We start from the raw sequence: 14273 nt of genomic DNA on the forward strand, positions 1-14273 counted from the left end.
TAATTGTAACATTTTCAAATACAATAGAAAGAATATATATATTATAGATATAATATATTATATACAGAAAGAATAGTAAAACATCTTAGATTTAGCATACATTATCTTGTAGAACATAGATAAAAGTATTATCATTTCAGACCTGAAATACTGAATAGATGAAGTACTTCAATACAGTGTGATTATGAACTCTATACATTATAGAAAAAAACCCCTAACTTCTTTTTCTCAACATCAAGATTTTTTTTCAAGTGATGATTTTTTGAACATAAATATTATTTAGTAGACTTCATTGCAATTCACTTCTAATGAATCACACTTTCAGGTTCTTAGTTGGCCTCTCTCCTTCACAACATCTACTTTAGCAGCTAGAAGTGAATGGCAGTCTCTTTGCTCTTTCCATTGTGACTAACCATCACATTTAATTTTTTATGTGAATCGTGCAACCCTTTTCTAAGTTTTTGCATTACTATGTACACTGCATCATTAGATAGTAGATTAATTTGCATGTCATCCTTCTACAGGAGTGATGCTAATCTCTGCATTGTTCCAATTTTAGTATATGTGCAGCTAAAGTGAGCACATGGGATTATTTCAGTTGCTTAGAGTATAGTACCAGGGCCATGGGTTTCATCCCCATACAGGCCATCCACTTAAGAGTTGGACTTGGTGATCCTTGTGAGTCCCTTCCAACTCTGTAAAGGGACACAGTCTGTGAATTATCCGTGAAGCTGCTGAGCAGACACAGCTGACCTGGATATATCTGATTGACAGTCCAGCCCTTTATACTATAAATCAAGCATCTATGCTTTAGTATCGTCACAGCTTGAACATGTGCATGTCCAGTCTAAATCGGACAAGCTTAAAAATACACCTGGAAACTGACTATTAAGCACTCCCTTATTCTCTATTAATTTGAAACATTTCTTCAAAATTAGAACTAGAATTAAAAGCATGGAAGATTTCCCTGAAAACTTCTGTTTACCTCCAACTGAAGTTTATTGACGTCAGGCCTTTTCTATTTTTTTTCATCTTATTTGTGAATGAATGAATGCTGTGATCCAGTAGTCCTTGCCACTCACTGGTCTCTGCTGAGCTCCAGTAGCCTATGACAGCTACCAGATAACTAGTCATATATTGCTTGCTCTTTCTCATGGAAAGTTAATTTTTATAAGCTACTTAGTTCTTTTCTTCCCAAACCACAAGGCTACCATACTCCAGCAGAATCAGTCACATCAGCACAGTTTTGTAGTTCATACTTAATGTAAAAATTGAGTTGCATAACAAAACATGATATATGCTTAATCTTTGTTGTGTCTGTTTTTCTATAAAGTGATTTGTGCAATGTTTGTAACACACTTAGTCTTTTGTTGCTACACGTCACAAGACTGAAAGAGAAAATATTCATATTTTACAAGAAAAAAAAAATCACCAACCAACCAACCCACTCAGCCCTCAAACCGCTCTCCCTCGACCTGCTATTTTAGCTAGTGAGACTGAAAACTTTTTAAAATGTCACAGTGGAGTGAAAAGATCCCTTACTGCAAAGGGATTGCTAGGCATTACATAAGACTTTGTGTCTATCTTGTGCATGGGGAAGGATACAATAGTGCTGAATCAAGGTGCTCTTTCATGTATTGACACTGGAAGTTTTTGATCTTTACATTAACTTTCAAGATTTTTTTTTTTTTTTAAATCTTGCTCAGTTAAAGCCCCAAGAGCAATGTCTTCCTTTCGTCTTGCCTTCTTCAAAACAACTGCACTTGGCTCCTGTTATATTAAAATCCATAACAGAACTGCATAGCATAACTAAAACTATTTTAGAAAAGATTCTACCACTGGGGATCAACTTCAGCAGTGTTTTTCTGTTAGTAATTCATACATTTTACAACAGGCAATTGTTTGTTAAGTTTGTTTGCATACCAGAAAGACTAACATTCCTTAAAGCTACTCCATTTCCCTTGTCTTTTATTTTTGTATTACTACTATTGCACCTTAAGCCCAATGGTTTCTGTCGTAATTATAATCACTAGATAAAATATGGCTATTCCAAGTATGTTTGATGAAGTCAAGCGGTAGAATGAAGACATGCATTCAAAGAAATGCAAAGTAATAACTTAAAATTAACAAACTTGGAAACTTTATTTTTTACAGTCTGAGAAAAGTAAGCCCAAGGCACACATTTTTAATTTATGAAATTCATTGAGGCTGGAAAGACATTCAACATGATTTCTCTCCTGATGCCACATAATCTCCAGGTGCTCAACCCCCTTCAAACTACAACTCCAAGGTTTCCAGTGTGCCATACGCCCCAGGCTTGGAAATATCTGAGTAAATTGGGCATACTCTAGAGATGAGCTTGCACATCAAGTTAACTGTAAGGTTTCATTATTTTTTTGTGCCTAACTTGTCTTTGCTCAATTGCTTCCCATGCCTGCAGCCTTTGCTTCAGTTCTGCAAAGCTGACATACTTATCTATGGCTTTTTAAAACATATATATTTTAACCAGGAGAGGGAAAAAGTCATCTAGGAATTAGTCCCTGGTTTCTAATATTCTCAAAAGACAACTGTGCAAAATGTCACAGAGATGTTGTAGTGTGTTTTCTGCCTAAGAATATGGAGGAGAATGACAAGAAAATAGTGCTCAAACTCATAAAGTTCTCATGTGACTGATGTACAAAAAGATTTGATCCCTTGCCTTTTGTCAGGGGATATATTCATAGGAAGAACTGTAGGACTGAACAGAAGGTTTAGGAGTTCAAATAAAAATGCTGTGGACTTGGCAGAAATACAGGTTCAGACTGAAACTCTGTTAACTGCCAAATCATGTGAAAATAAAATCATATACATGCTCCTTTTCAGCAAAATAAACTGGGGTTTCATCTGTGATCTAAGGTGCAGCTTAGTGAGGTGCTCAGAACCCTCAAATAAACCTTTGACTAGGTAGCTCATCAGACTCACATGGCTAAAGCATACCAGCTTCTGTAACTAGCAGCACACCATTGATATTTTCAGCATCATATATTTGCTGGTTGACAGATGAAGTTCACAAAAGTACATAAGCAACAGTATGAATATGAGCAACAGTAGAGTTAGAAAAAGTGGGATTCCCTACACTATTCTCTTACTCCATATTTACTCAAGTAAACAAGGAATACTCTCCTATCGACTTTTTATATCGCCTACCCACAGGAAGGCGATAGGGAAGGAAAGAAAGGGATGGGAAAAGACTCAGTGGGCATTACTGCCTTATGTCTTAAGAGATGGCCTTAAAATGCTGTTCAAAATATACCTCATTCACATCGCTAGGTCTACACATTTAATTAATTTTGGAAGTCGTAGGAAGTGGGAAGATTGTTCTTTCAATTGCTTGCTTTCAATTCCCTTATATATAGTTAATTGTTTAGCAGATGTATTTCTTTTCTTTGGCTTTTGAGGTGCCAATCTATAACATGTTTTCTAATTTGAACTTTTTTTAAAAAAATCAGTTTTATTTGTTCTATAATTTCCTTTTTTTTGTAGGATTTTTTCTATTTGTTATCCATGTTTAATTTGTAAATGTCTCCAACTTAATAACTGAGCTGCTAGAAGCTGTTTACTGCCCAATTCTGGTAAGAAACAGTGGCCTCTTAAGAGGCCTTACTAAAAGAATACAAAGATAAAATAACACACGCAGTCTGTTCATTATTGATACATTAGGACAAAATACTAAAAATTTCATAAAATAAAAAAAAAAATGGAAACAACTCAAAGTCATTCAAAGATATAGTTGGAGAGTTTAATCATTTTGTCTCTAATTGCTGTGAACCTCCTCTTGTGGTTGACCAGATCCTATTGAAGCAGAGAATGTAGTTCCTGGAGGGTAGCATGCTTCCTCTTTGTTTAGGAGTGTAGACTGCATGTACGCCATCCAAGCTTCAAAAACAGAGAACAGAACCAGGAGTCACTTTCTTCTCCAAGCACATTTCAAATTTTAAAAACTCATAGCTTAGCAGACATGTCTCAGGTAGTATAGCAACATAAGCATCCAATAGCACTATCCCAATAGTTGTCTTGCCTGTAGCAAACTGCCCAGTTATGGCTTAGTAGAAATAAGCGCTTGTGACTGCACCTTGTGGTGGCTACCCATTCCTTTATTGTTGATTTCCCTAACACTGTCATTAGAAGATCTATGTAAGTTTTTTGTTTAGATGGATCTGCTTCTTCACACAGAAATTCTGTGTGATCATTGTGTGCTTGTAGAAATAGTATATCCTTCTACCCCATGCCAGCTTTGCAGAAATGCCACTTTGCAGCAGCTACTAGAAAGGGAGAGCAATGGGAATCCACATCACTGGAAACTTACTATACATGCTTTTGCTTCCACAGCAGTAAGCCTGGCAGTTTGTGGCTGTGACCTTGCTGGATGTATTAACTTTCCCTTGACCTCCATCCCAGAAGCCCAGAAGCAACCAAATCCTCTCATACCGTCTTCCCATTTCCTTCATGCTACTATGACCATTCCAAACTGAGCAGTACAGCTTTGAAATGACTCAGGGTTTGTGACTGGAATTTCAGAGGACAAAAATATATCAAGTACAAACTCATTAGCAGTAAGCTTCCCCCTTCATTATGTGTATAACCACACCTTGGAAATAGGACTCGAAACTAAACACATTTCACAAGGGTTACATAATGCTATAGAAATAGGGAGAAAGAAAGGTCTGAGTTTGGGATAGTTTCAAGTGATTTTGTATCCATACTAAACCATTAGGATAGACAAGCTTTTTTATTAAGGTCCCTATTAGTCTCCATTTTGTAATGACTCATGATTGAAGTAGAGTTATTTAAATAAAGAGGTATTAGTTTCTGGTCCTTCCCATGATTTTCAGATACTTGAAGAGGCTGAGCACCGGAGAAAATGTTTTGAAAACATCTTTCGTTTCTAGAGCATCCTAAATTTAAATTGGGGGAATTATATAATGGTAACTTTACGAAAAGTATGCAAAGTTATTTTTGCATTATAAGAGCTAGGTATACTTCTATCCTTTCTGTAGTCCTAGCATTAGTTGGAGGAATGAAAGACAAGATGTGCAGAGATCTTCCCCACGAAAAACACGTACACAAATAACAAAAGCAAAACCCAAGAAGATTTATAAACCTAATCAGTTTTTTTAAAAAAATCATTACTGAGCATAACTAAATTTCCTCCTCCATACGCATTATGTTTTTAAATTTCAACCTTTTTACAAATAATTTTCAAGTAGGTGTATGTAGGAGTAAAATAAGTTTGCATTTGACTGCATATGCCTAGCAGCAGCAGGAAATTATTTAGTTTAACTAATCTGCTAATTACCTGCAAAAATAATAAAACTAATGCATTTGAAATACAAATTCTCCAAAATTGTCTTCTGGGATTTAGGCTAGTTATAGGCTTATTAACATTTTTCTTCAGTCTCATAAGATTAAGGCAAAAAGTAAGAAGAAGAAATCAGTAAAACCAAAAGTTTCTCAGCCATATGTTGGACTTGTTTTGGACTTGTTCTGTCAAATTATTAATAATTCTCTGCCTTCTTGCTCCCTTCCTCCCTGTTTCTTCAGTAAGTCTAATAATTGGAGATTATTTTTGTAGGAAGTCTAATGATGACAGAAATTAGCTACAAAATCACTTAGACCTCATGCAGCAAATGAATACCATGTAACAACCATTCTTTCCAATGGAATAGCTGAAAAATTTTGTAAAGTTATTAATAAAAAATCATGAATTTTCCAGTATATGTGCAACTGGGAGGAGGAGGAGGTTATAAAGGAAACATTTGATAAAAAACATAAACTATAAAAAGCCACAAAAAAATTAAAAGTGTAACTTAGTAGTACTGTTTTAGAACTAGTTTTTGGTTTACTTTTGTTGTGTTGTCAGTTTGCAGCAACCGTGTGCCACTTCAAAAGTACTTGTCTTATTTGCTTACACTGACTTGTTAGCTGTCTGTAGGCAGTGCCTGTCAGGAACAAACTATTTTCACATCATTTGATTTCACTCTCTTAATACAACGTAACATGTTATTTCCCTTTGCAAGTAAAATACTTTAAAAATTTAGATCTGATCAGAGAACAGTTAACTTTAAAGGACTTTTGATGCCCCAAAATTTTTAATTTGCATAGCAGTTCTCTCTATACTTCTGTGGTACAAAATATGATCTTTCTAAGGAGATAATCCCCAATAGATTTGCAAAACCAAACCTGTGGCAGAACATTATCTTTTTCTGAACATGATATATGAAAAAAAAAAAAAAAGAAACACAGTTAAAATTTGAAAACAAGTTTCATCATGTATCACAGAACGCTTCAGGTGGTAGTTTAGTAGATGACAACACAGCGTGCAAATAAGTGATTTACTTTACAAAGATCTGCAACAAAGAGATATACCTCAGCTGAAGTTTGAAATCTCCCCCCATTTTTATCTTTGAAAACACAGTGAGGTTCAGATTTTGCTTACTTACTGGAAGTAAACACCATTAAAATCACAATTTCATCACTTTCTCCATTTGGAATCAAAGGTAAAAGGTTTTGTAACATAACCTTTTTACTAATCCTTGAAAAAGCAAAGTTAGCTATTAATTAGGTTCCAGACGTAGAACAACAGGATCGGTTGAGAGTGATATCAGTATATGATTTTCACTTCTGTTTCCTCAGATATTTTGTTGACTGAATAATTCACTCTTAAATCTCTTTTCCTGAAAAGTGAGAATTACTCTGCTCTTGCTGGTATTTTTAAGTCCACTGAATTCAAGTCATGGCTGACATAGCCCATAGGGATAGACGTGTACTTATGAACAGATAGACAAGAATAAAAATAATGCATGAGTATATTGCTGTAGACAGAATAAAATCTCGCCTAATCTTGGCCGTTCTTAACTAAAATAAAATTCAGCTGTTTAAAGGAAACAAATGCTTGCCTGTGTCTTATATCTTTTGCTTTTCAGACGCAGAAGAATTTAAATACTGTAAAGGAATAGATCCTGCTCTGTGAGTAAGCACTTCTCTTTACTGAACACACAGGAAAGTCAATCAGAACGGCAAACCTGGTTAGTTTAACAGTGTTAGTCCCTTATTTGGAAACTTACGGAGTTAATAAAGATAAATTAAAACCACTTTATTCTTAAATAGGTGTCCACACAAAGATTTAGTGCAGATAACCTGTCAGTTTTAAATTCACACCCCAATTTGATTTGTTTTGTTTTTATTGAGTGTCCCTGAAAATAAAGTCAAGAAGCTGATCTTCTGGTATTTTCAGCTTACAGTGAAACAAGACTTTTAGGCAGAAATCTTGGTACATGTTATTTAGACTGAGATCTGAGTGTTAAACTTTTGAGGGTCAAACCTTCTTATCCTGTTTGAAAGCAAAACACACACAAAAAAGCAAAATAAACCTTTCTAATGTTATAAGAGATAATTTGAGACCATCTGAATGAATAGGCTTACTTTTTTTTGTTTGCTTTGCTTTGTTATTTAAATCAGAATTTCTTTTAACTGCATAGAAAATCGATAGTGGCCTTTTTAGAGAGACCCTACATGTTTACCACTCACTTGAACTCTATGGGTTTCACACTAGAAATGAAATTTGGATTGTTATGAACATTTAAACTTAAGACTTCAACATTTGTAGAAATATTCCTTTTCATATGTCAATTATTTCAATTAGAAGTAACTGTTCTCATGATTTCTTATGTGCCATTTGTCTCCTTTTGGAAGATTAATTTTCAATTAGATGGTGTAAAAATAAAATAATAAAGAATATTTTCACTTGGGACACAATCTTTTACTTACTATTTTGAGAACTCAAAGAAACATAAAGGTAATCTGCCAAACAACTTGCAGATGTAACTAAATCTAAAACTAAGTTTCTTTCCTAGTTTTATAAGTATGCTGTAATTTAGTCATTTAAATATATGAGTGGGAGACTGAGGTTTATGTATATCTAGCTCACAGTTTGATACAGAATACATAATACTAAATTCAGCCAGTTTTTCATGCTCTAATTGCCACCTTGTGTCTTCTGTAATGTAGGACTGGATTTCTGTTTAAGAGAGCAAAGAAATTGTTGCATTGTTATGGCAGAGTTGATTCTAGAAGACACACAGACCTGCAAGAAGATGGAAGGAGTGTAAGGAGGCTGTGCTATCAGGAAATAGTTTCACATCAGGAAAACAATTTGGAATATAGCCTTACAAATTATGCCTCAAAAATAAGACCTTTAATTATAAGTGCATAAAAAAGTATATGATATTTTCAACCACTTTAAGGTTCTTTGGGAATGTGGTAGGATTAGAAAAATGAAAGAAAGATGAGAGAAATAAAACTAATTAAAGGCAGCCTTGTAGCATACCTGTTTTTATATATCTTCAAACTTGCATAAAGTTAACAAGAGGTAGCATAAGTAAAAATATGATCTTTACACTACTAAGGAAAATTAATACATTTGGTCATTTATTCTTTGGTCAAAAGGAGAAAACATGGAAACTTTTAAAGAAAACTCAAGCCATTCTTTATAAATTGTGTTAAAGAAAAACCTAAAGAAAAATTTAGCAAAATATTCTGTACTAAGGAATACAATTTTATTTAAAGGCAAAGCAACATAATAATTTACAATTGTTAAACAAAAATACAAATTTATCTGAAATCAAATTCTCAAATTTATGTCATTACTGTGGAAGATGTTTGTGAAAACCTGGAGGAAATCTGGTAATACAACACTTTGAATGCAGTGAAAGACTTCTAGGGAAATAATTCTTGAAAATAGAAATGCTTCACCTGAATCTAAGATGTATTTGAGTAATCACTGTTCCAACAGTAGAATGATGTAAGAATCAAGAAATATTAGGCTTGAATAAATGGTGTTTGCTGATGGTGATTTTTTTTAGTTCTGCTATTTATGAACATTTCAACAGAAAGCACTTCAGTTTAAAGAGAAGATTTTGTGTTACTTTAGTTTTACTTTGCTAGAAGGGTGAAGGTCTCCAGACATTAAAGTAGTAGATAATAAAGTGCTTTCTGCAACCACAGTAGTGTTCAGAAGAACCAGTAATCATTATGAATTTATAGTCCCTGTGTTCCCAGTGTATGAAATATAAATTTTATGTAGCAGAACAATATTCATCTGAGTGGTATATAATCATCTTTACTATCTGCCATAAACTTTCTATGAAATCACAATGTTTTTTAAGGAGTAAAAGAACATATGAGCACGCTGCAAGTTTTCTGAAACTACTTTTGCAGAAAACCAGGAGTACTTGCCTAGCCTTGACCCCAGAAAGTGTATCAAATATTAAGTGCATTTGGAGACTAAAAGGGAATGGAATGAAAGATTTTTCTTGTTCCTTTCCATTTTCCTAAAGGCATATACACTGGTACATAACCAAACAGAAGACATTTGAACCAGTCACTGGTATGTAAACAAATTTACACAATATTTGTTGAATCTGATTATGTTGAGTGCTCCCATGGCCCAGCATGGAGTCTAGGTTGCATTCCTTCCTGTTTTCACTGGTCCTTTCCCATTGCTTTGTAGAAAGCCAGTCCTATAGCACTGTGAGATGTCCATGATGAGCACTTTCATGTGATCAGCCTTCAACTTTGGAAAGCAGAACCACTATTTGATTTCCCTGCACCCTACTACCACCACTGTGAGGTCCAAACTAAATGATCCTAGTTTTGGGGCGTCAGATCAGAATGCTTTATTGAGCACAGGATTCGCAATATACCGATCTGGCAGGTGGGGTATGTTAATGAAGAGGACAGGTTATGCTAATTATAGGATGGATTATGTTAACTAGAGGATTACACAGTTCTCTTCTAAGGTGAGGCAAGGTGGTTAATATGTTTCCATAGTAAGGAGCTACATGGGGGAGAGAACAAAAGGGGTTTCTACAAAGTCTGACAACATCACCACAAAAACCATCCATATCTTGTTGAGGGAGACAGGAGAATAAACATACTTAAATGTTAACAGGTCTTGTGAGGTCTTTTTGTTCTCAAAGCAAGGAGTTTCTTAGCTCCTGCTGTCCATGGCTTCCTGATTTAATCCTGTCAGCTCTCCTTCTGATGATAGCTGAGTTTCAGTGCCAATACACCACTGCTACAACAAGTGAAGCACATGTTCCAAAGGCACATGGATTCAGCCCAGCCTACAGGCTGTTCACATTGTCATTTCCCAGAAGACCTTGGTAATACAGTTTTTGAAATTTCCCACACAGGAAACAGTTTTAGTCTGCATATGAGAAGACACCTTGACAATATTTGAGCTAAGGTTAAAACCTCTGGTAAAACCTCTGAACTTTTAGCAGATTATGATGATGGATGAGTGGAAGATGTAGAATATGATCTGGATATGTGGACAGAGAAATAACTGATGTAAGGCTCATTATTTAGGAAAAGAAGAGAATGACTGTACCAGCATCCAGGGATTTAACAGCACTAAGACTTGATACTTGAATTCCTAATGCTGTTTAAGAACCATCTCACATTTCAAGGTCATTCAGCTTTGTGAAAAAATGCCAAAATAATGCAGCTGTAGTTTTCAAATGGTTATTCTAAAAGGAACATAATTTCGTTATAGTTCTGAGATCTGTACACAGTTTCCTGTAAGAAGTGTCTAAACATGACCACTGTCCTGTCTAGTGCCTGCTAACATTTTCTCCTTTTATAGCCTTACAAATACACTTACAGTCCACCATATCACATTATTTCAGTACCATTAACAAAAGAACATTTTTAATTGAAAAGAACATGCAACATACATGCTGGAAAAATGACAAAAAGTGCAGGATAAAAATTTCTAGGCAGAAATATATAGAAAGTGCAACAACTTAGTTATCAACTATTGTATTATCCCATGGAATGTGAAAAAATGCCTTTGTAAGTAGAAGAAACCAGAATGTATCATGAACTTGAATCTTAGAAGAAGGATGGCAGTCTACTCCTTCCTATTTCCTCTGAAAATTTTGATACAAAATCCCTTGTCAAATAGTTGTGTACAAATTTCTTTTTGTCTCCAAAAGCCATTGTACTCTAGTACTCGAGTAGTAAGGTGAACGATTAGTTTTCCAATGACACTGAAAATAGGCTGGAGTGGTCATGGTGGTATATAAGTAATGGGAAGTAACAATAAATGGGGGTCAGATGGTTACTGAATGTATAGAAGTACTTTTCCGTTTTACCTTTATTGTTATTATTATTAGCTGTAGTGAAATGGGAAGGAATCTGGACACAACTTTGCTCATCAAAGATATCCAGGGACCTGGTGTTTGGAGCATTAAAGATTAAAATAATGGAATAGGGAATAAGGGTCTTGGAAAATTAGCTTATGGAAGGACTATTCAGATCAGCTGCCAGGAAGGAGGAATAAAAATCCAAAACGCAACTAAACCCTTCTGGTTCAAGCTTAGCTACATAATTATCTGCAAATAAATGTCACCAAAAAAAGATAACTTATGATGCCTTTTGCAGAGAGATTTGTAAACTGATCACTTAATTCAGCTAGTCTTAGCCTTTGGCAAGTTGCTTTTCCATTTGTCTAATGTCTAATCTTTTAGAGGAATATTATTAATAATATTATTTTTAGGGTGTATCTGAGTTTGTTCAGGACTATGCCTGAAAGTGATATATAAGTTTTAAATTAGAATTTATATTTCAATACCTCCATTATTATCCTCCATGTATCTTTTGACCTATCACAATTGTAAATTGCTAACACTAATATTCTACTTAATTCTGTTCAAAGAGTGTTTTAGTTGCCTGTAAAAGTGACACACAACTGCTGTCCAGGAGAAGGACTAAGGATTATTATCCCCATGGAATTCAAAGAATTGTATCACGTGAAAAGGATAGAAGGGAGGTTTTTTTGCTTACTTTCCTGTCGCAGTTGAGGCGGGATATGACATGGCTTCATGATACACGCTCAGTGTATCATGATACAACAGTGCAGCTACTTTTATACAGTTCTAGGTAACACATGTACATGCACCATTGGTTTACCACTAACATAACAACTCATGATTGGACACACAGCCACACATGTCTGAACACAATAGGTCAGCATTCTTGACAGGAAACCCATTCTGTGTTACAGTCCTTACTGTCCGTGGTTGACCCTCTGTCAGGTGTAGAAGTTCCATCTTTGGTATTTCAGCTTACAGAGAGCCCAGAACCAGCTGGGCTCCCCCATGTTTTCCAATAATAGCAATGAAACATTGCTCCTTTAAAGATTAGTATAGCAACAGAGGCAAATCTGGGATTCTTTTACAGAGCCACACCTGCTGGGTAAATCAGGTACTATGTATATCTCTCTAGAGAGGTTTATTTCATTGAATATGACAGTATAAACTTCTAAACATTCTAGTGTTAGTCCCTCTAATACCACTCTAGTTCATTAAGTGCAGAGCAAAGCTGAGAAAAACCCAATGAAAATTGTTGTAGCCATGAAAATATAGTAGCAAACAACACTAAGATCTCAGTATGAACAGCAACATTTCACTCAGTAGCATCTTTGACACTAGAACTGAAATGTTAATTCTGCTGCAAAGCCATTCTCAGAATAACAAAACCAATACTTGGTCTTTTCCCATCTGGAAGGGAATAGCAATTGTTTTCTCTGCTTTAGCTTATCTCATTGGATTAGTACCCTGCCTACCTCGTTGGAAACAATTAAGACTTTCAGTCAAAGCTGTGGCTTTGAATAATGGCTAGGGATTCAATGAGGTTGAGTTTCTAATAAATTACTTTCTCACTCTCTCCATTACACTGTGCTAAATGTGCACATCTTTCAAACTCTTCTTAAATATTTGTTTGGCTCAGAGGTGATCGCAGTCATAACAGCAGTTAGAAGTTTTCTGGGCTTTGATACTACTTCCATCTGCCTCAAGTAAGAACAGTTTCTGAGATTGTTCACTTGTTTGTGACATAATAGCATGCCAGTTTTGGATAAATATTCAGAGAAGGGAGCTAAAATTGTATGATTGTATTTCACTCACTGATTTTGAGTGAAACAAGAGGATTTCAAGAAGTAAATAACAGAATGATGTCCAGATTGTGATTTTATTGTTTTAAGTGAGTTTGCAAAACCATAAAAATCTTCTGTTTGTCTGGAATGCTATGAGAAAAACAAACAATCGTTTCACAGTGTTTTGGCTGCAAATCTGACTGAAAAACCAAAAGCATTTCTAAGTAACTGAACAGCTGAAACTTAATCAACAAACAAATTCAGATACCATGTGACTCCAAATGCCAACCTATACATACCTGGTGGTTAATTAGAACATAAGGGATAGAATTACAAGAATGACGTAGGAATTGCTTGCAATGTCAGCTGCTGAGAATTAAAAAGAATAGAGTAAGAGATATTTATGACAATCACAGCTATCAAAAATTGTAAGTCAAAAACTTTATCTAGATAAAGACTGTCAGAGATGAGTATAGTTTAAGATTTCAGAAAGGTTTTTACACATCACAGATAATGTATCCCAGAAAACTAATTGTGAAATTTGTTTACATTGCTCAGATTGAGTGATCTTTAAAATCTGAATTTTGATTTCTCAAATCAGGCAGTCAACTTAATTTAAAAATATAAAAAAAGTACCTAAGTAATACAAATATAAAAAATTTAGTCTGACTGGCCATTTATATATTATCTGACAGAGTAATAAGTCTCATACAGCTTAGGCAAGAGAGGTTTTGAATTCTGCAGCAGCATAAATTGAATTCCAAAATTGTGTTTAAGATTTAGACAGCCATGCGAAATGTTCATGAAGTCAACATTATCCTTCTGAAGTAGTTTTAAAATTATTAAAAGACTGAAAACATAGAATTTTTGCCTTTTATTTGTAGAACAACAAGCCTTAGATGCACTTAGGCCCCTACAATGATATATCCACAAAATTAACTTGGAAATAAGTGATATGAATGGAAGAAATTTCTGGATTCTGTGTGCAGATAGCAGAGAAACAAGCAGTGTCTATTTCAATACAATTGTCTAATTCATTTTGGTTTTGTATCCTCTTGTCTCAAGTTTTTTAAATGTATTTTATTTATCTGTTTCTGTGTTAGTTTCATTTTATTTGTTATTAAACAACTTCTGCATTGCACCTAATTCCTGCTGAGTTCATGGGCTGTATACCTGTGAGAAGGCTCCTGCACATTTAGGAACCTGCATGTCAACCCACTAACAGGTTAACAGGTTTTACCTTACAGGATCCTCAAAGAGTATTTCAGTCCTTTTGTGTCCATTGATGCAATCTACT

General features: G+C 34.9%; 1 non-coding gene across 1 annotated transcript; it reads right to left on the reverse strand.

The window, feature by feature from the left end:
- Positions 1-482: 482 nt before the first annotated feature.
- LOC126649660 (U6 spliceosomal RNA) lies at positions 483-583 on the reverse strand. Its single transcript, XR_007631118.1, has one exon. It is a non-coding gene; the product is annotated as a U6 spliceosomal RNA (small nuclear RNA).
- Positions 584-14273: the final 13690 nt, after the last annotated feature.

The sequence above is a fragment of the Myiozetetes cayanensis genome, unplaced genomic scaffold (genome assembly GCF_022539395.1).
Source record: "Myiozetetes cayanensis isolate MyiCay16 unplaced genomic scaffold, myiCay2020 scf1, whole genome shotgun sequence".
Taxonomy (NCBI): domain Eukaryota; kingdom Metazoa; phylum Chordata; class Aves; order Passeriformes; family Tyrannidae; genus Myiozetetes; species Myiozetetes cayanensis.